Source organism: Halichoerus grypus, chromosome 1, assembly GCF_964656455.1.
Source record: "Halichoerus grypus chromosome 1, mHalGry1.hap1.1, whole genome shotgun sequence".
In the NCBI taxonomy this organism is placed as follows: Eukaryota; Metazoa; Chordata; class Mammalia; order Carnivora; family Phocidae; genus Halichoerus; species Halichoerus grypus.
Genome location: NC_135712.1, coordinates 80,704,697 through 80,724,479, shown reverse-complemented (window position 1 = coordinate 80,724,479; position 19,783 = coordinate 80,704,697). Strand labels below are relative to the sequence as shown.

Below are 19,783 nucleotides of genomic sequence, written 5' to 3'. Positions count from 1 at the left end.
TCACTCCTGAAGCCTGAGGTTTTCCTGTTTCAATCTGGATTGGTTGCTTTCTGGGGTTTGCTGCACGACTGTCATTCTGGAACTTCCTTCATCATCTTTCTAGAAAGTTCTTCAGTCTTTCTCCTATATTAGATTCTCTCCTTTTCTTGGGTTTTATGTCTTCTTTCTTGGTTTATTCCTCATTATATCCTTTAATAGCTTTATGAGAATGGATACATCAGAGATATTTTTTGAAACCTGGCATGTCTGCAAATAACTTTGTTCATGTTTTATTGACAGTTTGACTGGCTAGAAAAATCTAGATATAAAATAACTTTCTTTCAAAATTTGGAAGAAATTGCTCTATTGTCTTCCAGCTTCCATCCAGCATTGCTTTTGTTTGTTTTTGTTTTACTTTATGTAGTAATTTATTTGAATGATATGTTTAATATTTATACATGGGTTGTTTTAGTAGCTGTTTTATAATATGCTTATACATTTTTGTATTTTAAGTGCCTTATATATTAACTCCACATTTTTTATTTTATGAATTCTTTTTTTTGGTAATATTATTGAGATACATTTTTGGATTTATAAAATTTACCCATTTCAACTGTACAACTTAATGATTTTTACCAAATTTACCAAGTTGTACAACCATCATCACAAACCAGTTTTAGAATACTTTCTAAATGTATATTTTCTAGAACAACCCATGAAGATCTCTCATGCCCTTTCAGCATTGCTTTTGAGAAGTCTGATATATTCTGAACCCCAATCCTCTGTATGTGGCCTGATATTTCTCTCTGAAAGCTTTGAGGATCTGCTCTTTATTTCTGATGTCTGAAATATCACAGTGATGTGCCTTAATATGATTTTTTAAAACTGTCCTAGAAAAAAATTTAAATTATTTCTTTGGCAATTATTTCCCCAAACTTTTCTCAATTTCCTCTTTCTGGAACTCCTGTTCTAGTAGTGAGCCTTCTGGAATAATCCTTTAGTGTTTTTTTCTTTTTTCTCTTACGAGTTCTTTTTTAAAAAAAATCTTTAAGTGTTTTACTTTTGGGAAACTTCCTCAAATTTTTTCTTCTAAACTTATACAACTAAAAAATTTTAAAATCTTAAAAAAAAAATTTAGCTATCTTTATTTCCAAGAGTCTTTGAAAAAAACAAAAACCTCTAAAGTTTCTTTTTTCTATAGCTCCCTGATCTTGTTTCATATGTGCAATGGGTTTCTTTCCCCCTAAGGATATTAATTTTGCTGTTAATTTTTTTAAAAATTCTCCTTAAATTGTCTTTTTCTTCTGAGTACATTGAAATCTCTTTGTGTGTGTGCAAGGCTGGTTGAGTGGTGGACCACACTGCAGGCTTATCTGGTAGGCCGATGATCTTTTTACTGGACACAGCTCCCCACCCCCAACCAGATGTCAGTATCTGGGTCATTCTATTGGGTCAGTTGGCTTACCTAGTAGACCCTTCCGCAACCACTTTCCTCTAGAATGTAAGCCAGGCTTCCAGCGTTCTGGGAGCCCAACACTGGAAGAGGTGGGTGGTCACATTGTTCAGGATGGAGATTCCCACTTAATGCTCCTGTTTTCAGTATGGTGACTTAGCTCTTCCATCTGCCTTGCCTGGTGTCTTCCACAAGACCAGAGCCTCTCTCCTTTGGCCTCTCCAGAGAGTATACCTCCGTATTTTGCTGGGGTGAATAGAGAAAGCCATGTGGATACAGGGCTGGGAGAAAGAAATCAGACTTTCAACTCATACTTTTGTTTTCAGCCCAACTCCATCCCATCGGCTGTCAGGTTACCTGGCACCTCTATTTTCTAAATGCTCCTATTTGGTTTTTTTGTTTGTTTTTAAAGATTTTATTTATTTATTTGAAGAGAGAGACACAGCGAGAGAGGGAACACAAGCAGGGGGAGTGGGAGAGGGAGAAGCAGGCTTCCCGCCGAGCAGGGAGCCCGATGCAGGGCTCGATGCGGGGCTCGATGCGGGGCTCGATCCCAGGACCCTGGGATCATGACCTGAGCTGAAGGCAGACGCTTAACGACTGAGCCACCCAGGCGCCCCTGTTTTTGTTTTTCATATCAAGTTGGCTTCCTTCTTGAAAACTTCTCTACCCCCTGCCTGCCCTGTAGGCGGCTTTCTTGTCTTTACTAAGTCAGTCAATACTCATCCAACCACTATTCATTGTCTAAATTTTTTTGACATCTTCCATCAGCCATTGTCTCTTCTCTGTTCCTAGAGTTCTTGTGGGTTAACACTTTATTCATTTACTGTCATTTTAGGAACGGAGTCAAATGCATACATAGAATGTGCCAAGTCTAACCAGAAATTCCCTTCCTGTTCTGCTGCCACACTCTTAAGCCTGACTCACACTTCCAGTCTGAACTGCTTACTATTCCCCAAACAGGCTCACTCTTTCTGGCCCCCTTACCTTTGCTAATAAAGTTTATAGAACGCTCTCCTCACCTTCCTTGTGTCCTTCAATATCGTATCCATGAAAACTTCTCCAATTGCTACTGCTAGAAAAACATCTTGCCCCGCTAATGCCCATCACGTCTCACCTCTCCCAAAGGCACCTCCTACCAAATGGTATGTATGCCCATCACCTCTCCGATATAGGTTCCTTGAGGGAAGCAACAATGTCCTAGCATCTTAAGTCCCTTTCAACCAGCACACTATCCTTGAGTAACAAGAACCATAATAATCAAATGTCTGCCCTCCTGTGCACATTTTTTTAATGTGCCTTTTAACCATATTGGCTTCTAATATGGTAATTCTGCATGGTAGAGTATTAGCTTCAATTTTTAGATTGAGGAACCTGATGCTCTGAGATGTTAAACAATTTGCCCGAGGTCTAAAAAGAGGCAGAATCAGAATTCAAATACTGTTCTCTCCTTTTCTAAAGTCCAAATCCCACCTGCTGTGTTTGAGTTATCTTTATCTTTTTTAATTTTGTAAGTTACCTTCATTTTATGAACTTGGGTAATTAACATTTTTATTCCAACTGTGGGCAATTCCCACCACTCTGGAAGTATAGGTGCATTGTGGTTATCTTTTTCTTCCAAACCTTGTCCCTCAAGCTAAAGTCTGCTCTCTTCCAAACAACTAGTGATAACTAAGGGTAAGGGCATGGGCTCTGAAGACAGATTTAAGCCCAGACTCCTTCACTTATAGCTATGAGTGTGGTGGGCAAGTTACAACCTATCTGTGCTTCAGTTTCTTCCTCTGTAAAATGGACTTTTATAGTAATAAGGTTATGTGAGATATTAAATATTATGGATTATGTGTAAAATAATGAATACCTAATGATCCATAATGATTAAATCATTTAAGTTAAATATTAAATATTATGTATTAAGTGAATTAAATACATGTAAATTCCTTAGACAAGTATGTACTCATTAATGCTACTATTCTTTTCATGTATTTTATCTCATTTAACTTAATTTCAAACCAACTTTATCAGGTAGAAATTATTATCCTACCTTTGCAGTGAGGAGCCTGCTATACAGATAAAAATTAACGTCTGACTCTAAAATCATGTTCCTAATGACTATGCTACACAGCCAGAGATAGATGATATTTGTGGACATTTTTCAGGCTTTTAAAACTTGGTAAATCTGTGAACAAGAAGACAGTGGACACCTTTGGTCTCCAATGCAAGTCTAGAGAGAACGTGAGAGTATCATTACTATGTTGGGATATGAGCTACCCTGGGCTGAGAGTCAAGAAACCTGGTCTCCAGCCCTCATTGCTGTGAGACACCTCCCTCCCTCCCCCCCACACCCTCCCCTGGTCCCAGTTCTCTCCTCTGTAGGATGAGGGGGTTACACCGGCCAACACCAAGAGCCCTTCGGGGTTCTCTTGCATAGGCTCCCAGCAAAGCCAGGGTGTTATCTGCTGAATGCCAGCACCATCTGGTGGCCACGGGCCATAACCCAAGCCCATTACCTCCCACTGCCACCTGGTGGCCACCGATGCCACATTAAGTTTGCCTGGCATTTCAAATTAAATAAATAAATAAATAATCAGTATGTTCACACACGTTATCTTTATAGCAACCAGTTAAGATAGGTAAGACAGGTGTTAGTACTGACTTTTACTGACAGGGAGCTCGTGCTGGAAGAAGTGAGATGATGAAAATGGAGTCATACAATGAGCTGGTTGGTCGGCAGAGCCTGGCTTAAAAGTTTCTGGGAGATTAAGCTACCTCTGAAACAGATTTAGCAGATAATTATTGAGAACCTACCAAGTGCAAAATGCTTCCCGTAGGTCATTTCATTTAGTTGGAACATACAAATGAGACTCAATGTGGTTAATTCACTCAGCATATGCTGTGGCAGAGGTAGGATTTGAACTCCGAGTCTATAATTCTACCCAGCCATATTTATCCTCCTCCTCAATGCCTGGGGCTGGTGCCTGAAATAACGAAGACTTTTACTCTCCAGAAATCTGTAATTCCTCTTCAGGATTGAGTCCCTAATTTTTAGCTGGGCTGATAGTCCCCCAGAATAAAGACTACATTTCCCAGCCTCCCTTGCAGCTAGATGAGGACAGGCCTGGTAAAGGCAATTTCAGGTAAGAGTCTTTGAAGGGAGGGGGCATAATTTCCTTTGCTGGCAGCTTCTAAAATGGCTCCCAGTGATCCCACTTCCTGGCAGTCATACTCTTGTATAATCCCCTCCCCTTGTGTGTGGGCTGGAGCTAGTGCTTCTAACAAATAGGATGTAGCAAAAAATGATGGGACATCACTTTCAAGATCAGCTTATCTGTGACTTTCATCTTGCTCACATTCTTGATGGCTCTTCTTGTTTGCCTACTTGGATGAAACAAGCTATTATGGTGTGGGTTGCCTTATTAAAGAAAAACACAAGTGACAATGAACTGAGGGCATCTCTGGCCAACAACCAGTGGGAACTGAGGCCTTCAGTCCAATGGCCTGCAGGAAGCAAATCCTGCTGATAAGCATGTGAGCTTGGAAGTAGATCCTTCCCAATTTGAGCCTTGAGATGTCTGCAGCCTGAGCCACCACCTTGATTGCAAACTTATGGGAGATTCTAAGGCGAAAGACCCAGCTAGCCACATCTAGATTCCTGATACAAAAACTATAAGATAATACCTGTTACTGTTTTTTGTTTTTTTTTAAGATTTATGTATATATTTGAGATAGAGACAGTATGGGAGTGCTGGGGGAAGGGCAGAGGGAGAGGGAGAATCTCAAGCAGACTCTGCACTGAGCATGGAGCCCACTGTGGGGTTCGATATTACAACCCTGAGATCATGACCTGAGCCAAAATCAAGAAACTAAGAGTAGGACTCCTAACTGACTGAGCCACCTAGGTGCCCCATACAAGTTACTGTTTTAAGCCTGGTATTTTTAGAGTAGTTATACAACAATAGATAATTATATACCTTCTCCTCCTTTTCTCTTCCTGGACAGTTGGAAGGTGAATGCAATGGTTGGAATGGATGTCTTGGACTATGAGATAGACTTGGGAATTGAGGCCCTCCATTGTGCAACAGTGAGACAGGAGTCTGGGTCCTGATGCACTGGAACTTTGCTATCATTTTGAATTTTCTTTCAGTTGAGCCCAACTCTTCCTTTTTTGTGTTAAAGAGGTAGTGTGTATCCTTCTATGTAAACAAGGCTATCCTCATGCAAAATGGTGAAATAGGTAAAATTTGCCTTTGATGCTTTTGTTGTTTCTGCATCTCCTCTACTCCTTTCCTTGCTCTTTCCCTGCTTTAATGCCCAGTCCTCTTCAGTGCCTGCCTAGGATCCCCTTTACAGCCCAGGTCCCAGACCTGGACTTCCCTCTCCATCCATTTTTTTGTTCCTGAGTTCCAGCAGGACTCCTGTGATGCTTATCCTCAGTTCAAAAGGCTGATCAATGCTGTACTTAGTTTTTGCAAAAGTATGGGTGGGGCTGGAAGACAAAATACTCTAAGCAGATTTCAAATGATGGCATTTCTGGAATTGTGAAATTATTAGAAGGAGAAATGCTTTTATTTTTTTTATTTTCTTTTAAAGGTTTTATTTATTTGACAGAGAGAGAGACACAGCGAGAGAGGGAACACAAGCAGGGGGAGTGGGAGAGGGAGAAGCAGGCTTCCCACGGAGCAGGGAGCCCGATGCGGGGCTCGATCCCAGGACCCCAGGATCATGACCTGAGCCGAAGGCAGACGTTTAACAACTGAGCCACCCAGGTGCCCCAGAGAAATGCTTTTAAATAGTGAGATCTCCAAGTGTCTCTGAATGGAATGCACATGGGCTGCTACATACTCTAAGGCTGAAGGGAAGAAGGATATGGGAAGGCACTAGACTGAATGGGTGACAACTTGTTGTCAAGAATACAAAATGGCAGAAAATATAGATATTATTTATTTTATGACTTTGGGAAGTAATTTATGACTCCTGAATCCCCTACCCCTTCCCCCCACCCACTGCTTCTTTTTTTGTTGTTGCTATTCTAGAAATGTTGGGATACAAAATCTGATTCTTGCTAAAGGTCAGAAGAATTTGGCCTTTGAGCTCCCATAATTTATTTCTATTATGGGTCTTAATAAGTATTGCATTTTCATTGTTTCTTGCTGGCTAGAAATCAGGGGCTATTTCTCATATCTGTGTTCGTGGCACCAAGCACGGTGTCTGGCACATAGTGGATACCAGATACATGCTTGTGTATGCTGTAAGGGGGTACTTTATTCCTCAAGAAGCATCCTCAGGTCCGTGACACCCTGTGTGACACCCCTTCCACATACAAATATAGACATTGCAGAATTCATTCATTTATTTAATAAAAAATTATGGAGCTCCAACCATATGCCAAGTACTGTTCTAGATGCTAGGGATAAAACCATAAATGAAGCAGACAAAAATGATAAATTTTCATAATGCCTGTGTACCAGTCGAAAAGACAGAAACTTAGTGGATGAATAAGATATATAGTATGTTGGACTACAGTGAATACTATAGAGAAAAATGAAGTTTAAAAGGGCAGCAAGGGAATGCTAGGAGAGGGAAGGGTGGTCAGGGGAGACCTCATGGAGATGATCATGGGAGGGGCTGTGTGTGCTGTGCAGATATTCTGAGGGCTCCCCTACACTTCTTGGCCTCCCTTGTAGTAAAGCAGGGCCAGGTAGCTGGTGCTGGCCAATGGACTATGAGCAGAAGGGGCACATGTCACTTCTTGGCCAATGCATTGAGAGCTAAGGGGCCTTTTCCATCCCCCTGCCTTGGAGAAGTTGGAGGCCATGTTTTCAGCTGAGAGAGTCACCCGATGGAAAGAACCTGGGTCCCTGAGACTTGGATGGAGAATACTCCTCCACCATTTACCTTGTATTTATTGCCCTGACTAATGCAGTGGCATTTGAGCAAAGCCCCAAAGAAGGTGAGGGAGTGAGCCACGTGGTTATCTTGGACCGGGTGCCGGGGGGGGGGGGGGGGGGCAGGTATTCCAGGCAGAGGGAACCTAAGAATGACATCGGAATGAGCTTGAGTAACTTACAGATACCCAATTTCACTTCTCTTGGATATTTTGACTCCATTAAGAACTTTGTATATCAGGTTCCTTATTAAAAGAGGCCAATTTATCTTGTGATTGTGAGCAAAGAAAAAAAATGACACACTAACCCATCTCCCAGTCTCTGAGCCTTGTTCCCAGGTACCAGCCATTTATTCCTTCAGGACAGATGTGGCTTACTCACGATGCAATGTTAGTAGCAATGTCTGGACCATGCTGTCCATCCTCCCTGCTGTGGGGAGAGCTGGAGGAGAAGGACTGTGTATGGGGACATCATCCAACAGCAACAGTCCTTGGGTGCCGCTCCCCGTCTAGTTCTTGGCCCTCAGAACAGCCAGCCCTCGCTGACTCCCATGCTCCCAGGCTCCTACATCGCATGAGGCTTTTTTCTCATCAGTTAAATTTCTCCTAAGACCAGTTCACAGAAGTTCCATTTTAATTACTATCTGTTCAATGGCTATGTCTTACTTAAAAAGAGAAGTTTAATAAATCCAAACATTCTCCTGTCTAGGTCTTACTGACCTGTACAAAGTTAACTTTGACGAATGGGACATTTTAAGCCAAAACATACTCTCTGAACCCTAAACATAGTATAACTTTTGGTACTCTTTCCAAAGGCGAGAAAATTATCACAACGTTCTGCATAAAAAAAATTCCAATATAGAAGCTGGCACCATTTTTACCTTTTTATTTTTTATGTGAACATACAGTGTTATAATTATTACCTTTTTAAGAAAAATTCCACTGCCTATGTTTAGATAATTACAAATGAAACTTTAAGAAACCTCATATATCAACGTTGCTCAAACTTAAATAATGCTCAGCTTCCTTGTAAGGGAGAAAGATTCTCATAGATCTCTAAAGTCGGATTATCTTGTATGATGTTGCATACATATACAATTATATGTATATGTATGCATATATATATTTCCATATGTATGCATATATATATATTTCCATATATATATAAATATTTGGAAACACAAAACTAAGGGAAAGACCCCTTATTTTTTTAAAAGATTTTATTTATTTATTTGTCAGAGAGAGAGGGAGAGAGAGCGTACAAGCAGGGCGGGTGGGAGAGGGAGAAGCAGACTCCCCGCTGAGCAGGGAGCCCGATGCGGGACTTGATCCCAGGACCCTGGATCATGACCTGAGCCAAAGACAGACGCTTAACCCAATGAGCCACCCAGGCGCCCCCAAAGACCCCTTATTTTTACAGATTTTTGTGTATCTATTGAACCAAAACAAATTGATAAATTAAATACAGACAAGGGGCACCTGGCGGGCTCAGTCGGCAGAGCATGCGACTCTGGATCTCCAGGTTGTGAGTTCAAGCTGCATGTTGGGCTTACTTAAAAAAACCAACAAAACAAAACTATCAAATGAGGAAACTAAAATGTATAATGTTGATTTAATGTAAGGAATGATATATTGCTAAAACCAAATTGCCCCTCACAACATATTTTACCGATTGCAAGAGCACAGATATATTTAACCACATAACTCGTGAGGACTCAGTTTTCCTAATAACTTTTGTTTGTACAGTACACCAAAATATAATCTGGCTATAACTTGGTATGACCACATAATTTATTTTTAAAGTCCCTCTCTGTTGTTGTTTTTTTTCTCATAAGTCTGCAACAATTCACTTAGTTCTATTTGCTAATCACATATCCAAACATAGACAGTGAAATTGCATTCCCAGAATAACTATAAAGGGTTGATAAATTTATAAAGATATTCCATCTTACTAGTAATTCAATACAAATTAAAATGAGAGGCATTTCCTCTATCAAATTGGGAAAGCTTTTTTAAAAAGATAAAATAAATGCTGATGGGTATATGCGATGGGCACCCTTGAGCTCTTCTGGTGAGAAAGAAAACTGGCCTGACCTTTCTGGAAAGCAATTTGGCAGAAGGTATTCACAGGCTGAAAAGCTTTCAAAGCCTTTGAGTCAGTAATTTCACTTAAAGGTTTCTATCCTAAGGAAATAATTTTTAAATGTGGGCAAAGATCTCTGTATAAGGATGTCAATGTTCTTGGTAGCAGGAAAAATATAGGTAACCCCCTAGATGTCGAGAAATAGAGAAATAAACTATATTATCAACAATTATGTAGCCATTACAAATAATACTTGTGTCAACTTTTAATAACAGTGGCTAGTGCTCAAGATATAACACTGAACAAAAAAACAAAAACAAAAAAGTATATAGAACTATATATTCATATAGTTCTCTTATGTCAAAAAATATAAATGTGTAAAGAAAAAGGCTCAATGAAAATAAGCCAAAATGATGAGTGCTGTTTCCTGAAATGTGGGTAATTTATACTTCACTTTTTGTATTTCCTGAATTTTCCAAACTTCATGTAATAAGCATACAATATTTTCATTTTTTAATTAATGCAAAGTCTTGTAAATAATAACATGTCAGCTTAGACTGTCTTAAAATAATTCTTATTGTGAGTTGTAATCACTTTCCTACAACATCCAGCAAGGGTCCTAGATTTACTTCCTAGAGTTACACAGAATATGTCTATAACTGCTGTACAGATAATTTAAAAAGGTCAGTGAGCAACCTTCCCCCACCTCCCATCATCATAACCCAGCCCCCCCATTTCTGCCAATTTCCTTTCTGCCTAACACTTTTAACAGTTCCCTGTTAGACACAGTTTCTGATCTCACCAGCCTGCTTACTCTGTTCAGCCAGGCTCCTGTTAAATAGTTTTCCTCTAAAAATATGATACTGAGAACGGAAGGCAGGTCTTCAGACTTCTAAAGCACAGCTATAGTCATGCCATTCCTCTGCTTAAGAACCTCCAGAGCCTCTTACCAGAAGAGCAGACACCCCCAGCTTGGCGTTCAATGTCCTCCTGGATCTGGTCCCAGTCTTTCCAGCCTCATATCCTATTGTACCTTTAACACATTCTAAGCCGTGCTTTCAAACTATGGGTTGTTATGCATTAGTGAGTTGTGAAATCAATTTAGCAAGCAGCATTAAAAAAAATAGAATAAAATATAAAATGCCAAGTTACATTGCATATACTAAAGGCAATTACTGACTAGGATTTACACACAAACACATACACATGCTGTGTGTGTATGTGTATACATATATGTATATACATATATATGTGTGTATATAAATATTATAAAATATATAAAAAGTATAATATATATTATATATGTATATAAAACTGTGTATATTGTTAACCTGAAAAACAAAAGTTATTTTACCAGCAAAAAATGGGTCTATTAGGGAATAACCAAGAATTGTAGTTCCAGACAAGAAAGCTATGGTAAAACTATAGGCAAGTCCAACAAACCCAAGGAACTTATTTGATGGAGAAGAAGGAGGAAGTTGGGAGGGATTATTTTGAAGGAAAGTCCATTGGTGAAAAACAGGAGTTCAGGTTTTTCATTGGCTCAGTTTCAGGGGTAGTCGATTTCTTGTAGGAAATGCAATGTACATCTTTCCCTGTTGGGTCCTATAATTAATGATTCTCTCCTGTTGAATAGTCTTCTTTTTGGGTCTGTATGTAATTGACAATTCTTCCTGTAATTAACATTGAGTAGTAGTTGGCTCCCCCTTCCAACCTCCCCTTTTAGCCTCTTGAGTCCAATTTAGTGAAGTTTCTTTTCTTTTCTTTTTTTTTTTTGAGAAAGAGAGCAAGCAAGAATGGGGTGGGAGGGTGAGAGTAGGGGAAAAGGGAGAGAGGGAGAGAGAATCTTAAGCAGGCTCTCGAGTATGTGGGGCTTGATCTCATTACCCTGAGATCACTACCTGAGCAGAAATCAAGAGTCAGACACTTAACCAACTGAACCACCCAGGCGCCCCTAGTGAAGTTTCCCTATATTACTCTCTCTGTATAGTGAGCATGTGTTTGGATATATATATATATATATATAGTCATAGCTGAAATGTATTTCTTACTATAATGATCAAAAAAGTTTGAAAGCCACTGCCCACGCCACAGCCACATCAAGCAGCAGCTAGTCCTCAATCTTGATTTGTACTGTCTTTGATCCCATTGTTCCCGCAGCTAGGCATTCTCCCTGCTCTCTGTCTACTGAAATTCTTTGGGGGCCCTAATAAGATACCACCTCCTCCCTGAAGTGTTCCATCATATTTCCTCATCTGTGATCCTAAAGTGATGGTCTCATACCTCTCTTATACCACTCAAAGCAGCCTGCCTTGCATTGTAGCTATGTCTATATACGGAGTGCTTAGACAGAGAGTGTCAGAGGGGCAGGGCTGTGTCTTACTCACTTCTGGGTCCTTTGAAGGCCCAGAAGTATAGTGAGCCTAGCTGATGTGCAATAAATATCTGCCCAACTGAGTATTTTCTAAATGGCCTTCCAGGGGCAACTTCTGTTCTTCCTCCATCCATTTTCTTGACTAAGGCCCCAGCAGGCATAAGATCTATGCCTTGGGCCTAGTGTTATCTACAGTGGTGGCTCTAAAATCCAGGCTGTCCTGAAAGCTTTCATCTTTCTTCAGGAGGAATAAGAGAAATAAACATACATTTTTATCCCTTTAAAAGATATCTCCTTTATTTGAGCGTGTGTCTTTCCTATATTTTTGGTGTTAAGATGTATTTTTTGTGGATCAATGTTGATGATAAGTTAGAAAATAATAGTTGGTTTTTAGTGCGTATTTATTGTCCTTATTTGGCAAAATGAAAAGCTGGCAATTCTATGTCTGTCTTTAAAAAGATTAAGTAAAAATCTACTGGTTGCCAATTCCAAAATCTGGGAATCAACTGTCCTTTCTGGGCTGGCTGAAGGTAGGTTCACTTTCTTAAAGGTCAGATGAATTCATTGACCTGGGGCTGGAGGAGAGTTTCTCTTCCCATTTCAAAGACTGCTGTTTATTCGTCTGTGCTTCCATTCTCCTATTCCCCAAGATGTTAATCACCCATTAAATCCCTGGCGTGAGACATTGTATCTCTGGCCCTTTAAATAGGGGCGTGGTATAGAGGGGCGGACCAGGGTGCGGGGAGGAAAGCGGAAGCGTGGCCATCAGTGGTATATACTGCGCGTGCGTGAGGCTACAGCAGGGGGCGGGGTCACGTGGGCCGGGGGTCCTGGGCTGGAATGGCTGCAAGCGCAGGTAACGAATCTCCCGGGAGCAGGCCAACGGGGTGGGGACAGTAGTGAGCCGCTGTCCCCCAGGCGGGAGGAGGACGCACGCCGGGTTCCTGAGCCTCGGCCCTTTCCCCCGTGCGGCGGCGCGGCCTCGGAGTGGCTGACGGAGCGGCCCCAGGCGGACTAACTGGACCGGGGCTCAAGGGCCGGGTGGGGTTGACTTTGGGGCGGAGAGGCGTGTCCTGCGTTTGGCCTGCAGTTGGGTCAGGAGGTTTCCACTTGTTCATAACGAATGTGGGGCTGAGGACAGGTGCACCCGCTTCCCTGATTGTGAGACTAGGAGGTGGATGATCACTCTCCTCCCCAGGACCGAACAAGTGTGCAACCCGCCTTTCGGGCCCGGCGCACAGGTGTGGGCTCGTCTGTCCCTCAAAGACTGGGATGAGTGTGCTCCCCAAGTGTGAGGCCGAGGCCTAGATCAGGTGTCCACCTCTTAGGATTGGTGCGCACCCTGTGAGGCTGGTTCCAGTTTGTCTCTGCCTGCAAGCTGTGCTCCAGAGTGAGAGCAGGAGGACAGGGGGGTCTCTAAAGTTTGAGGCCACTCCTGTGTCCTGGTTAGTTCTCCCAAGTGTGGTACCCGGGAAAAGAGGGAGACAGAGCTGCCTAAAGTGTTTGGGTTTGCTTCAAAGGGAGGTTAGGGTGGGATGAAGTAGGGTCAGCCCGGGAGGTTCCATGGCTATGGGTTATCAGGATCAGCTGGGAGCCTTCTTCAACTAGGCATGCCCCCTCCATAACCTCCTAATATTAGACTCATATAGAATGGACCAGAAGTCTTGCGTCCTCTGCATGCCCACCCTCTACCACACAACCCCCCCCCAAAAAAAAAGAAAACACAAAACAATCATGGATGTTGACTTGTGGCCCCAACTCCAGATGTCTGTGATTGGGAGGTAATTACATGTCAGGTGTGTGGCACCAACTCCGGATGTCTGTGATTGGGAGGTAATTACATGTCAGGTCTGTGTGTTTGAAGTCTAATACAAATGGGGATGGAGAATCTACCTGTGTTTGTGTAAGACATGGGTTTGCTCATGGTTAAATTTAAGCAGAGAAGAGATACTGAATCCTCTGGTAAAGCTGGCCTGTTCCATAGAAAGCAGAGTAAAGATAGGTGGGGGAAAAATTCTGGTTGAACTATAGGCTTTATATGTCAAAGAGAAATAGTTATATGTGAAAAAATTCTTTCCAGAGCTCTAAGATAATAGTATGTTGATTATCCTTTATTTTCTTTGTATCTGGACCAGCATCAGTGGTTGGATGTTTTTTGTCTTCATGAGGCATCATGGCACTTTTTAGCTATATCTCACTCTTTCATAAAGATGTCAACCATTGTGATACAAAATGTCAGTTATGTATGTGAACGAAAAGTGAGACGTTTTGAACTTAAGGAAGTATGTTTAACTTTCGATCTGTTTATAGTTGTCACAGAGGTTAGATTGCCTCTTGAGCCACAGCTTCAGGTGTAATCTGTATATATTTGTCAGATCAAACTGTTCTAGTCTTTTTTTTTTTTTTTTTTAAAGATTTTATTTATTTATTTGACAGAGAGAGACACAGCGAGAGAGGAACACAAGCAGGGGGAGTGGGAGAGGGAGAAGCAGTCTTCCCGCCAAGCAGGGAGCCCGATGAGGGGCTCGATCCCAGGACCCTAGGATCATGACCTGAGCCGAAGGCAGATGCTTAACGACTGAGCCACTCAGGCACCCCCAAACTGTTCTAGTCTTAACTGAATCTTGAATTTATGTTTGCATTATCTTCATTCTATTAGCCCCTGTGTTAACATCTTCCCAGAAGAGAAAACTCCTCTACCTTCAGTAGTTACAAATTCCAGGGAAGGACAATGATTGGCCAAATGGATACAAGAATGTCCTGTGCCTACTTTTCTGGCTAGGTAGATAGGATATTTGATTGGCAGCACAACTAAAATTACTTGTTTGGTAATGTGGAGGAGGAGCAGTTTTCCAAAGGAAAAATGGTGAAGGAATGTTTTAACTGTAATCAAATTTGTTTTTCCTAGCAGTTGAGCAAGAAGTTTCCTTTTGCTCTTTACAAAAAAAAAAAAACCTCTTGTGACTACGTCCTTCTTGACACCTAACCAAGAGAAATTGAGGTGACAATTAATTGGAAGTTAATTAAGATGAGTTGGAAAGCCACCATGTACTCAACCTACAACTGAATGGAATCCTGTCTTGTGTGCATTTAACTTAAAGAATTCACTCATACCAATTTAGTGAAGAAGAAGGGGAGTATATGTCAGCCTACACAAGGCCCATGTGCTTCTTAGGAGAAGTTCTCTGAGGGGTGGGTGGATCTTTGAAGAGTGATTCTTTTTTTTTTTTAATTTTTAATTTTTTAAAAAATATTTTATTTATTTATTTGACAGAGACACAGAGAGGGAACACAAGCAGGGGGAGCGGGAGAGGGAGAAGCAGGCTTCCGGCCGAGCAGGGAGCCCGATGCGGGGCTCGATCCCAGATCCTGAGATCATGACCTGAGCCCAAGGCAGACACTCAGCTGACTGAGCCACCCAGGCGCCCCTGAAGAGTGATTCTTATAATAGTAGGGACTTACTGAAAGCTGGAAAGAAGTGATTTTTTTTTTTCTCTTTCATTCATTTTACTTATACACATATAAAACTGATGAATAATATTAGGCTTTATGCATAACAGATACTCGTAGACCTAGTTCTTACTATTGTTTTGTATGTTGTCGTAGGGGATTAGTTTTTTCTTTTTTAGATTGTGGCTGAAGGTTGTGCCTGACAATTCGTAATAATAACTTAGTAACATAATAGTAACAGCATCATGCGACCAGACCGGCAGGTCTTAGGTACTCTTCTTTTCCTCCACTTTTCTTTTTAACATTTGTTGTTCTATATGCACTTCCTGAATTTTAAATGATTACTCTTCTTATTTAGACATTTGCTAAGAGAAAGAGAAAGAGAAACAGAGGTTTGGGCTTTTTCATAGTGGCAGCTCTGAGCATTGTGGGCCTAAATGTGCCTATTCTTGGAAAGAAACTCAGGGGCCAAGTGTGCATCTCATCCAAGTACGTAGTAGCATTGTTACCTAACACATGGTCTGTTTCTGAAGTCCATGAGTAAGGTGAAACTTGAGTACCCCTGAAAAGTACCTGGGAAGGAGTCATGGTGGAGACTGACCTATCTCTCAGGATGTGCAACACAGCCGGGTTTTGCTCTGTGTTGCAACAGCGTACTATTTGTTATTTTAAGCACAGGTGAAATGGATAATTATGTATGAGGCATTCAAGAACTGAGACTGACCAAAAGGACAGCAGATACCAATCTCCTATCCCATGCTCACCCTGAAATGTATAGTATTGAGTGTGGAATGGTGTGCAGAGTCCCCATTTCTGTGTGAATCATTTCTTTTTTTCTCTTTACCTTTGCTGAAGATAAATTGAATTCCTGTAAATGGAATGGACATATGATACATTTCCACTGTTTCATCTTGACTTTGTAGGCTGAATTAATGTAAAAGAACACAAAACATCTGAAATTGTGGAGTTTGTGTCATGTTATACATGAACTAAATGATCATTAAAAAAATCAGTGTTAAGGATTGTAAAAAATCTCATCTAGGTGCAAAGAATGGAACTTGCAAGGTGGTAGGCTTTTGGGGGTAGAATGACTAACCCTATCTTATTTTGAATGACCAGAACTGTTATTTGAAGCCCTCGAAGCCAGTGATTCAGTGTTGCTTGGCTGCTTATGGGGGGAGGAAGGGAGGGATTGGTGAGTTGATTAGCACTAGGAATACAGTGGTGAACAAGACAGATCTGGTCTTTGCTCTCCTGGAACCTTATTACTTTCCTTCCTGAGGGAAGGCAGTGGTGGTCCAGACACTGAAAAAATGATTGCAATGTGACAAGTTTAGTGAAGAAGGAGAACGATGTTATAAGTGCATATTAACAGGGAACCTAGTTCAGTTGAGCAGGACAAAAAAAGGCTTTTTGAGGAAGCAGAGTTTTAGCTGATATCTGAGGGATGAATATGATCAACAGTAGTTGACAAGCCTGATTACATAAAGGTAGAGCTCAATTATAACTTGGCTTACTATGGCATAGATTCCTATAGGCTGTGAGTCAAATAATATCCTATGAAGCTTAACAATTACAGGTAATAAAACTGACCCATTTAATTTGCAACACAGGTGTTAGTCCTGTCTTCCAATTCTTGTGTTAATCAGTAAATATTTATTGAACGTTACACACCTATGCAAGTCAGTGAGCCCAGTGATGTGCAGTATACAAAGAAGCATGGCTACATTTTTCTTTCTTTTTTTTTTAAGATTCTGTTTGTTTATTTGAGAGAGTGAGAGAGAGAGAACATGAGCAGGGTAAGGGGCACAGGGAGAAGCAGACTTCCCACCAAGCAGGAAGCCTGACACGGGGCTTGATCTCCCCAGGACTCCAGGACCATGACCCAAAGCGAAGGCAGACGCACAACCAACTGAGCCACGCAGGTGCTCCACATGGCTGCATTTGTATTGTATAGTTGGGGACGAGAGACATAGTCACATGGTGAGTTAACTAATGAATCAATATGAGGAAAGCGCCAAGGCACTGTTATAAAGAAGACATGCATTCTAGATTCAGAGGATGCTTAGGGAAGGAAGGTGCCTGGAAGGAAGGAAGGAAAGAAGGAACTTAGATAAATGGAGAGGAAAAGGAAAGGGAAGGTGAACTAGTGTGAGCAGACATGGATAGAAAGGGGAAGCTCTTCTTGAAGGATTTTGAATACAGGTTAATAAGTTTAGTTGTAAAGGAAGGTAAGGTCAGCTCATGTGATATCTGGAATCCTAGGCTTAGAATTTGGAATTTTATTATTATTTTTTTCTTTCAAATTTTTATTTCAATTCTAGTTGGTTAACATAGAGTGTAATATTGGTTTCAGGAGTAGAATTCAGTGATTCATTACTTACATACAACACCCAGTGTTCATCATAACAAATGCCCTCCTTAATATCCATCACCCATTTAGCCCATCCTCTGCCCACCTCCCTCCATCAACCCTCAGTTTGTTCTCTGTTGTTAAGAGTCCCTTATGGTTTGGTTCCCCCCGCCCTCTCTTTTTTTCCCCTTCCCATATGGTCATCTGTGTTGTTTCTTAAATTCCACATGAGTGAAATCATATGGTATTTGTCTTTGACTGACTTATTTCACTTAGCATAATACACTCCATCTCTGTCCACGTCATTGCAATGGCAAGATTTTGTTCTTTTTAATGACTAATATTCCATTATATGTATGTGTGTGTGTATACAGACGCCACATCTTTATCCATTCATCAGTCAATGGACATTTGGGCTCTTTCCATAATTTGGCTATTGTTGATAATGCTCCTATAAACAATGGGGTGCATGTACCCCTTCGAATCAGTATTTTTGTATCCTTTGGGTAAATACTCAGTAGTGCAATTTCTGGGTCATAAAGTAGTTCTATTTTTAACTTTTTGAGGAACCTCTTTACTGTTTTCCAGAGTGGCTGCACCAGTTTGCATTCCCACCAACATGTAAGAGGGTTTCCCTTTCTCTGCATCCTTGCCAACATCTGTTGTTTCCTGTGTTGTTAATTTTAGCCATTTGTGGTGGTATCCTATCATGGTTTTGATTTGTATTTCCCTGATGATGATTGATATTGAGCATCTTTTCATGTGTCTGTTAGCCATCTGGATTTCTTCTTTGGAGAAATGTCTGTTCATGTCTTCTGCCCATTTCTTAACTAGATTATTTGTTTTTTGGGTATTGAGTTTGATAAGTTCTTTATAGATTTTGGATACTAACCCTTTATCAGATATGTCATTTGTAAATATCGTCTCACATTCCGTAGGTTGCCTTTTAGTTTTGTTGATTGTTTCCTTCACTGTGAAGAAACTTTTTATTTTGATGAAGTCCCAAGAGTTTATTTTTGCTTTTCCAAGGTCAAAGAGGTTTCTGCTTGTGTTCTCCTCTAGGATTTTGATGGTTTCCTGTCTCACAGTTAGGTCTTTCATCCATTTTGAATTTATTTTTGTGTATGGTATAAGAAAATGGTCCAGTTTCACTCTTCTGCGTCTAGCTGTCCAGTTTTCCCAACACCATTGTTGAAGAGACTGTCTTTTTTCCATTGGATATTCTTTCCTGCTTTGTCGAAGATTAGTTGACCAAATAGTTGTAGGTAGAATTTGGAATTTTACACTGTAGGCATGGGGATCTGTTCAAAATGAGTCCATTTACTAGAGAAAGAGAATAGAAAACAAATAGAGGTTAATCATCTGTTGTATTTTTCTTCACAAAACAAACCACGAGAAGACCAAACAAGACAAAGAAATGGAAGAAGAGAAATACTTGATTGGGAAAGCTGGAAACAAAGTGGGAATGTAATATTCTTTCCGTATCATGATTTCATGATACCTTTTTGGGGATACAGTAAGTGAAAAAAACAAAATTTGATTCGACTCACCATACTGTGAAAGGTGTCTCATATGACACTTTTAGGAGGAAAAGAATGCCAGTGAATTAAATAGGATCCTGGAATTTGAGCATGGTAGGGAAGGTCTGCCAAGGTAAAAACAAAACAACTACTACAACAAAAAATTGGTAGAAGAGTTCTGTATTAACCCAGCCTAATACAGGTCACATTCTGGAGTTCTTATTCCGTTCATCCGTGTTAAAATGGGGTCATTGATGTTTATATCATACATATATTTATTTTTAAATGGTCCTTGAATCTATTACTAATTGGTTGGGAATAACCTTATTAAGAGGGAATAGCCTTCAGAACTGTCAAGATGTCAGATAATCTTAAATCAGAACTATTAAAATATTAGTTTATCAGTGCTCAGAAGAGGACAACATACTGGGTAATCCTGATTCTATGACCTACATTTTTCTGTCGGAATAATGTGATTTCATTCTGGGAGAGACTAAGAAACCATTGATTTTAACGATTGTGTCGTCTGCAGGTACTGTCCAGCTTGGCATCCGCCATAGGAACACTAGATTGCAGGATGGTCGGGTGGAGAACTAGTTGTAGAATTTAGTCTTCAGAGGAAATTATCAGTAGTTTATTGCCAACCTTTGTCCTGGGATAGCACTTAAGTGGTATCTGAAAGTAGTGTCT

General features: G+C 40.7%; 1 protein-coding gene across 6 annotated transcripts in view; it reads left to right on the top strand.

Annotated features, from left to right (window-relative positions):
• Positions 1 to 19,783, top strand: part of VPS8 (VPS8 subunit of CORVET complex) — a 346,107-nt gene that overhangs the window by 83,895 nt on the left and 242,429 nt on the right. For 5 of the 6 annotated variants that reach the window (XM_078068209.1, XM_078068208.1, XM_078068204.1 and 2 more), the window contains exon 1: positions 12,549 to 12,626. The exons of the other annotated variant lie outside the window; for it this stretch is intronic. The gene's annotated coding sequence lies outside the window, so the exon portion shown is untranslated. Of the gene's footprint in view, positions 1 to 12,548; positions 12,627 to 19,783 lie in introns of those variants that run through there. 6 annotated transcript variants of the gene reach the window in all.